The following is a 9,542-nucleotide window of genomic DNA, read 5'->3' as shown; positions in this document are numbered from 1 at the left end:
GCCGGCCGCCCTATGCTTGGGCCGGCTCCTCCTTCCTCTTGCTCTCCTTTTCCCTCTTTCTTCAAGCTCTTCTTTTGGTGATGAAGAACCCTAGCCCCTTGTTTCCTTTTCTCTCTTGCTTAGTGCTTGGTTGTTCAATCAAAAAAATGAAGAAGAAGATGAATAGTAGCCTACTTCTTTTACTACTCAAACCCTAGGTCCATCTTGACTTTGACTCTTGACTATTTTGACTTGGACCATAAAGAAGGGTGCCCATATACTTTCTACTCTTTACTTCTTCTTTTTTTTGTGGGCTTTGGGCTTGGTTTAGAAATCAAGAGGTGCCTCCATCTTGTCTCTACATTTAGAACCAAGGGGAGTGCCTTCAAGAAAAGACATTGGCTTCTTTCTTTCATAACTTCCCCGCCCGAACTCTGGTTCAACTTCCGTTTTTACCGTCGGACTCGTCATTGACTCCACTTGACATTTGATTTGCTTGAAATCTTTTTCTCTCATTTTGGGCACATGAAATGATAGTGGAAATTCGTTCCCTTTATTCCGATTTTCATGTCTAACTCCAAAATAGGTACCTAACATGAAAAACACATAAAATATTATTGATAACACTCGAAAAGGAATAATTAGTCTAAGTTAGGCTCTCCAAATGTGACATTCGTGTCACATCATTAACCCCTTCATAACAACAAAATCGCGACCAAATAAACCAAGTAAGCGAGTGATTCTTTCTATCACACTATAAATTACACCTATAATTGTAAGTAGGTTAGTTTCATAAGCGTGTTGTTATTGTGAGACTTAATTTAGAGCAAGTGTTTCATTTTGAATTAGAGAGACCAAATGCACCTATAATTTTTGTTATTTCTCACTATCTCGGTTATTCTTATTTCATGAATTTATCTCAGTTAATCTGATTTCGTACTAACCTTTTACTCTCTTTTGTAGCATAAAAGTTTTGCCAAGTTTCTTGCCTGTAAGTGTGCGAGAATCATCCACTATTGGATTGGCGAGAGAAATATTAACCTTTTTTTTCTCATTTTACAGTTGGTTTTTCCTCAAAAGAGGAATGAACCTTTTCACTTTTTTAATTTGGAAGTAGATGCCTATGATTGCTTGAAGTTAGGATTAACACTATTTGAAGATTAATTAATTGTTACCCCCATTCCAATTTTAATTTAAATGTTTAAGTGAAGTTTTTTTAATGATTGTCTGTTTCTGTCTGGAAAAGGTGTACTGCAGTTAGCACGGTTTAGATGATCGTGTTCAATTTCAACCTGGTTTGATACTTAGGTGGGTTGATCTTCAGTTTCCAATTCTTTCACTTTGTTGCAGCCTTTGGTATTACTCAACCTCCCCATCAACTTGCAACTATGGTAAGTTGGACTTCTATAGCTTTCGTATCTTCTTTTTTCTTTTTCTTCTCTACCTGAAGATTATATACTTGCAAATAGTTGTGGATTCTTTTATAAGATTAGTGGAAAGATTCATCTAGAGATATCTATAAATTTCGTTACAAATAATGAGAATGAAGAGAAGAAAAGGTGCGGATATTGTTATGTTCTGTTTAACACATTTTGCAGATGTGTAAGAATTTCGTTATATTTTCATGAACAATTGCCGATTTCTTTGCTTTATCAATGTAATCTATTGAATTTTGACCCTCCAATGCGCTTTTGGTGGTCAATATTTTTACTTCTTTTAATTTTTTGCTTCTGTGAAACCTTGCTTCAGTGAGATTATGGTGTTTGTTACTTTGATAGCGTGGTTGGGTTGAAAACAACATAGTGAGGTGGATTTGTGGAGAGATTTTAAGCGATTTTTGTTACCCATTATCTGAGTTAAAAGAGAGATGTATGTCAGCTTATATTTTTTGTCGTGTTGACTTACTAATATAAAGTTTCGTCATGGGAGTTATTGGATGCTGCACTATTTTGAGTTCAAAGTTTAAGTGATCAACGACGCACATTGTATTCGAGCAAATGACCAGTGTTTAGCCTTTGATTTGTAGACCTGATATTGAATTTCATATTTCCTTGCTCGCCAATAGAGCCTGGTTGTTGGCAGGAGAATATGATTCAGTCAAAGAGTTCTTTTTGTTTCTAGACAACAAATTAGGTCCTCGGGTTGTACTATACACTTTATAACATGTGATCCCAGTTGATCACCAATAGACACTGGTTGTTGGCATGAGAAGTGATTCAGTGTAAGAGTTTTTGATGTTTAAATCAGTATAACATGTTAAAAAGATATGAAATCATTTGAAAAGCTTTTTCTGCGGCCATTTAAGATCTTGAAGATGTTTGATTCCACGCCTCAATGGACAAAAGAATTCTGCAACTACTCCATTTCATCTGTTTCAAATGAGGCAATCCAATTCTAAATCAACAAAGACATGATTTCTGAATACGTCAGCAGAGATTGGTGATATAATCTCTCTGCCCATTGAGTGAGTTTGGTGTTTTTGTGTACTTAGTTAGTTAGAACTTTAGAGTCAGCGAAGGAAATATGATGCGAGGAGGGAAATATGCAGCAGAGATTAAGGCACTACAATGTTTGTTTAGTTGGAGAAGATATGCACGCGAGGGGGAAATATGGGCCCTCTTTAGTATTATGTTGGACATATTGAGCATGAAGAATTCTCAACAACCTTATCGGTGATAATACGTCGCATGCAAGAAATGATGTATATCGTTCAATTGATAAATAAATTGTTGATTAAGTTACTATATATACATCAACTTATCGGTAAAACACGCTACCATTGTGTAGAATATGCATCAGTTTATCTGGAAATTGTAGGTTATTTATAAAATAAATCTTCCAATATCACTTATGACTTACCTCTAGGTTTCGTTTCACGTTATATTCTGAAACCAAATTAATAATAGCTGGTAAGAAGTGTATTTATAATATCTATGGGTTATTATAGCACTCAAAGTGCTCTACAAGAACATCCGTGCCGGAGGCACGGGTCATACCCAGTCTATTATACAAAACAGATCAATATGACTAGGACAAAATAAATTTTTCTAGATGCTGACTAGACAGCCACATAAACAGATCAAAATTTATTTTTTGTGATGGTTATGAACCTTCGTCTTAATTATTCTCATAATTCTCAAATTTTTCAATTTTTCTTTCTCTTTTCATTCATTGAACTTTCTATCTCCACTTTCCCTCTCAACTATTTTCTTTACAAAAAATTCGGATTTTCATGTTTCACGTTTTTTATAGCATTATCAAACATAAAACTGCTACTTCATCCCAGAATCTTTATTCTCTCTCCAATATGATACATATGACCCACAATGTCGAGTCCCTATTTCTTAATTATGGTAGTTCCTCAAAGTGTTGCTACCCTCCTCTTTAGTCTGGTTAGCTATGTAGTTATCTTTCTCTATGCAACTACACATATAATTAGTTACATGTGTCTCTTCTATATTTTGTATTCTGTTGTTATATAGATTTTAATTTTCATGTTGAAATATTAGCAAACTAAATCAATGTGATGAAGTTATATGTATATCAAGCTGCTTCGATTTGAGAATGATATCTCTAGACGGTGAGAAGTCTACAGATCGGAAGTCAGAAGGTCAGTAGCGTGAACGTCTTCTGGAATTCCAAACGTTGAGTTCTTGATTGATGGACACCAGCAACGTATGGAAGAAACCTGCAAAAGAAGGTGAACAGACACGAACAAACCCGTGTAGATGGTGGCTGCCAAGGGCCCTCCGACGGTCAAGTCAGCAAACTGTAATAAAGGATAATAAACAGAATGCTGGGGATGTAACCGTTGACGTGTAATCGGAGAGTGGCCAGGCTCGTAGAATGGTCGGAGCTCGAGTCTACGGGAGTGAAATGATCAGAAGTGTGAGAGTAGATGTTACCACTAGCGTCGAGCAAGAAGGAAGCTATGACCTCCTTGATGTTTTCTAGAAGTGTCGAGAAGGTTTTGATCTCTTTGACGATCACGGGAAGAGTCGAGCAAGGAGAAGCTTTAACACCCTTGAGGCATCTAATAATGTCAACGACCAGAACCAGGTGAACTCGTATGCAAACATCTTAAGAACAATCGAAGAACAGTAAGCGAGTGGAGAAGAAGATAGGGGTTGCTTTGCTCTGCCTTCGATCCCTTGAGAAATGAAAGTGCTCCTCGAATCTGATGCGGGGGCAACAGTGCTGGATCAGCCAGGGTTGGAACAATCAGAACCAGAGCAAGCAGCGTTAGAATACGCAGACAAGCCTACCAACGGGCTGAGCGTTACTTTGCTGAAGTTGGACCAACTAAGCCATAATTACCAACTAAGCAGTGATTAAATATGGGCTTTAAAGAGGATTAGCGAAGACTTGAAGAGTCATTTACGTTTTTATGCATCTACATTAAGTTTAGTCTTTTATTTCTACATTCATGCATTCAAACTAGGTTGTTTCCAATGTATCTAGTCCCTATGCATGTAGATTAGCTTTTATGACTCCTTTCAATGTATTATCCTCTATATAATGAGGCTTATTATCAATAGAAACATCAGAAAACGAATTTGAGAAATTGTAGAGTCTTTTGTAACTTTAAATCTGTTTAGATCATTTCCTTTATCCTCTGGTTTTGGAAGAGCCATTGGTGGTGGATTTCGAGCGTCTTTATCATCTGGTGGTGAAAACTTTATCTAAGTATGGTGTTAGCTCAATCGGTTTCTTCAGCACTTTGTGGTGGCAACTTTATCAAATTTTGGTGATCCGGATCTTCCTAGTTACTGGTTACGATCTTTACATTCACTCCGTACTCACGCTTCCGGCGAAACGCATCAAGTGGTATCAGAGGTATAATTCAGGTTATTGGAGTGAAGTTACTATATTGCCTGTTTTATTAAAATGGATTTTCCCAGAGGATTGAATCGACCAAGCACACGCTGAACGTATTGGTGGAGAAATGGAGGAAATGAGGCAGCAAATGGTTCAGGCATTCAATGACATGAATATGCAAGCGCCTCCAAGGAGACAACGAGTAGACGATGACCGTTCATCTTCTAGTAACGACGAACGTGTTTCTGATTTCGATCTTAGTGTCAGGTCTGGACATGGGAGAAGGAGAAGAGACAATCGTCCACAACAGCAACATCGTCAAGAAGAATTCAAAGTTAATTTCCTGATTTTGAAGGTAATCTAAATCCAGATGACTTTCTTGATTGGTTAAGATCAATGGAGAGAGCATTTGAATAGAATACATATCATGATGAAAAGAAGTATAAAATAGCAACCTTAAGGCTAAAGGGTTATGCTAGCCTTTGGTGGGATACTCTTAAAGCGCAGCGTTTAAGAGAAGGCAAGACCAGAATCAGGTCTTCGGAGAAGCTGAAACGACTTATGAAGAGAAGATTTTTACCCGATGATTACAGGCAAGATTTGTACTTGAAGCTTACACACTTGCAGCAAGAAAAGAAGACAGTAAAAGAGTATACAAGGGAGTTTGATCTTCTGCAATTACGGTGTGATGTTCAAGAACCACAGGAGAGGACTATTGTACACTTTGAACATAGTTAGAATGATGAGATTTCAACCAAGGTGGAGCTGCAACCTTTCGGGACTCTTGATGACGTCAAGAAGCTTGCTATCAAGGTAGAGAAGCAAAACAAAGTAGGGAAGAAGCACTACACCAGACCCTACAATCTAGTTTCTTCTTTTAATTCCAAAAGGAGCTGTGAAAGGTGATGTTAGTGGGAGCAACAAAAAGCCAGACGTTCAGAATTCAGTAAAATCTATGGATCTGAATTTGAAGAAGAAGTGCTTTAAATGTCAAAGATTTGGGCATTTTCAGGCTGAATGTCGTAGTAGAAGAGTTATGACAATTCAAGAGATTGAGGAGATTGAAGAAGAACTAAAACAAAATTCTAATGATTTAGAAGCCGTTGATCAGAAGGTTCATAACGAAGATGATGAGATCATCGAACAACCTGATCGTGGGGAATTATTAGTAATCCGAAGGGTTTTACACTCTGTTCCTATTACTGAGGAAGAATAATGAGAAACCATTTTCTTAACTCGTTGTACAATTAAGGGAAGTGTTATGATAATCAGGGTTAATATGATCTAAATCGAGTAATCAAGCAGAAGTAATAAGAAATAAAGAACAATCAAGAACAGAACACAGGGATTTACGTGGTTCGGTTGGTGAGACCTACTCCACGCCGACAACGGCGTGATGATTTCCACAATAATAAGCAAACAAGTTACACAAGAGATTTCGTGAGATTGTGCTACTGATATCTCCTTAGGGTTTAGTTTATATAGCCACTAAACCATAATCCTACCGCCTCACCGACTCTCTCTCTAAATCTGAATTATACATGGATACGCTAACACTAATAACTGACATAAGCCTAGCTTCGCATTCCAACTCTGCCTCGGAGCCCTGCTTCACATACCAGCCTTGTCTCAGTAATCAGCTCCGCTAACGGGTCCAAAATTCGTCGTCGAAACCATAGGTTTCGGCGGGCGATTACCATTCCCTTAAAAGCGGGTTTGCGGGTCGTAAACCGGGTTCGATATCAACCCATATTCAACAATTCTCCACCTTGACTTAAGTCGGCCACCATCATAGCTCAGCTCCTCTGAGCCGCTGATGGGCCTAGAAAATTCCTTAAAAGGTCACCACCCGCAAGTATACGGACGTCAAGTAATAATTCCGGTAAGACCGGGTCGATCCGCAGGGACTGAGTGAAACCTATCCTAAAACTTAGAGTTAGAACGTTTTCTTTGAAATTGGGTTTTGATAATAAAAGAATAATATACTGAAACAAATAATAAAAATGAACTCAAATGAGGGAGAAGTCCTAGGGTTTTTGGAATCCACCGAATAACTCACTTTTAAACACACGAAATTAACTGACTAACTCTCTCGTTTTATAACTCAGAATTTCGGATATCCTAATTCCGGGAGATGTTTTCGATAAAATCGGTTTTTAAGTCTCTCGTTTTACATCAAACCTAAAACCATAGATAGTGAAAAGATAATCGACTTGACAAATTAAAACAATTTAAACATTATCACATTCAAAGAATTAACCAAATAACTTATGTTTCTAACAACGCGAATATGGCTTCATCGTCAACCCTAGATTAAAAGTCTTAGCTAGTCATGATCAAAATTCAAACTAAATAGGAGAGAAAGAGGAGAAGAATAACTAAACATATTTTCTCGCTGGAAATGGTTTCCTTCTGATTTTCCCGTCTGGCAGCCAAACGTGCCTTAAGGTAACCATTTTTTCGTCTTCTCGGAAACGATTTCTCTCTGGGAAAATATTTTCCCAGAAGTTTTCTCGTCTTCCCCATTGTTTTCTCTCTCTCTCTTTACTGTATTTAACTTCTTCTAATCTTTCTCTCACTCAATTTATTAGAAAAAGAAGATAATACAGAAAGCATATGAACGAGTAATCAATATAAACTGAATTTATGATCACTTTCTTTCTCTCTCTCTACAGCAATCTGTTTGAATTCTTTCTCTCCTACAACCTCTGTTAATCTCTCTCTCTCTCACTAAGAAAAGATACAGAAGAAGAATAAGATAAAAATAATGAAGATAATCTCTCTCTAAAACTCTCTCTATATTATTTTCTCTGTTAATGGAAGAAAAGATAAAACAAATTCTCTCACAAACCCTCTTTGTCTTCTCTAAACATTAAGCTCAATTTCTATAACCTCTCTCTACAAATTTCTCTCACTCTCTCTCTCTGATAGTATTTGAGGTCGAGAAGAGATGATCCCCCAAGCCGAGATGATCTCTCTCTCTCTCTCTCTCTAATCTTTTTGTTCTAGTTGAGCTCCTGAGAGGATCATTTTCAACTTCCAAAGATGAGATGATCCCTCTCTCTCTAAAAATCTTCAAATCTCAGCTCCTCTTAATTTATGTTTCAAGAAGATATCTAGCTATTCACTCTGTTCTTTGATCTTCATCAATCAACTAAATCTCTTTCTTTCCTTCTCTCTGTTATTTTCTTCTCTATTGGATTATAAAGACATAATCTCCATTATCCCTCTCTGTCTCTAACTCACGGTTTCTCTGATTTATTCTCAAGATTTCCTCTTTCTGATCTAGTCGAATCCATCTTTAGCTCTCGGTTTCAACCTAACCAGCTTTATCATTCTATAGATTTATATCCCCAAATCTAGAGAGAGAAAGTGATGAAGGATATTGCCTCTTATTTGCTTCTCCCTTTTTGGTTTCTAAATATCTCCATTGATCTCTATCTAGCTTTCTCAAGGAAAGAACAATCTTTCCTTCTCGGTTTGGTAATAGTGTATATTGTTATGTTTTGAAAACTTTCCAAGAAAAAAGGATTACTCTACCAGAAATAAGGAAGTCAATCACGTGTGATAGCTGTCCAAGGGAGTTGATTCAGTGCATCTCGGAAGGTTGAAGAAATTTGCAACACAACTTAAGATGGATCCATGTGTTCGGTAATGGCTACAACCGTCGATCTGTCTAGTGCGTCTGAACAGAACCCGGAACACACCCTTTACGCCCGAGAGTATCCCGAGACTTATCGGCACCATTGGATCTGATTCCATCTCTTGCGCCACGTGTCTCTAGAGGGATCTGGGTTGACCTTTGGTCAGCAGATTAGGACCCGAACTTGACTAGCAATAATTCTTTTATCCGAACTCCGATTGGACTCCTGTTTTCGTCGTTGGGTTGGTCTTGGACTCTACTTTTCATTAGAGTATCAATATTGACCACATGACATGATTACCATCACCTCCAAATGACAAAAATGCCCCTTTTATGTCGTTTTTATCTGTTTTCCGTACTTCCTTCCGTAAAAGACACCTGGGCACGAGAAACAAGTAATTCATCAGAGTAACTGCCCGAATTGGACTAACTCACCCGAGTTAAGAGATTCAGATGGGACATTTTCATGTCTCATCAAACATCCCCCAAACTTAGATTTTGCTAGTCCTCGAGCAAAACAGAAAAATAAAACTAAGCCCAGTTCACCACTTTCGTAGGGACTCACGATTGCACTTAGCACGTGCAACAAGCCGTTAAACCTCTAGGTTACCTTAGAGGACGAGTTTTGTCTCGTGAGGGTTTGAAGTAAATATACGCAGAAAATTAAAAACTCTCAAAAATCCACAAGTGTCTAAATATGATATGGACTAAAAATGTTTATCCGGTGGACTTTCGAAAGTTAATAGAAATGAAATCCAAGTCGACCAAACGACACAAATGCTAAAACTCCCTTCACTAGTATTCTAGACTCGAAGTGCACGTGACCAGCCAATATGAGTATCATCTCAGTTCCGAAAAGACAAGACCTCGATTACTTTCTCAATACATTTCGTCTCGACTGCTGCCTCACGGTCATACACTCAAAATCTGAAGTCACTCGGAAATGGTTCACTTAATGTGCGAGTATGAGTGTGACGGAAACTCAACACATTACAAAAGATGGACTAAAGGTTTGGTGAATGACTAATCTCATAGGAAGGAAACAACCACTAATACAGAATGGGGAAGCTAACCAACTCTTCTCACCTGATCTACTTCCTAA

The sequence above is a fragment of the Eschscholzia californica genome, unplaced genomic scaffold (assembly GCF_041429995.1).
Source record: "Eschscholzia californica isolate CP2 unplaced genomic scaffold, dmEscCali1.0.p SCAF_2, whole genome shotgun sequence".
In the NCBI taxonomy this organism is placed as follows: domain Eukaryota; kingdom Viridiplantae; phylum Streptophyta; class Magnoliopsida; order Ranunculales; family Papaveraceae; genus Eschscholzia; species Eschscholzia californica.
This window is presented reverse-complemented; position numbering follows the sequence as displayed.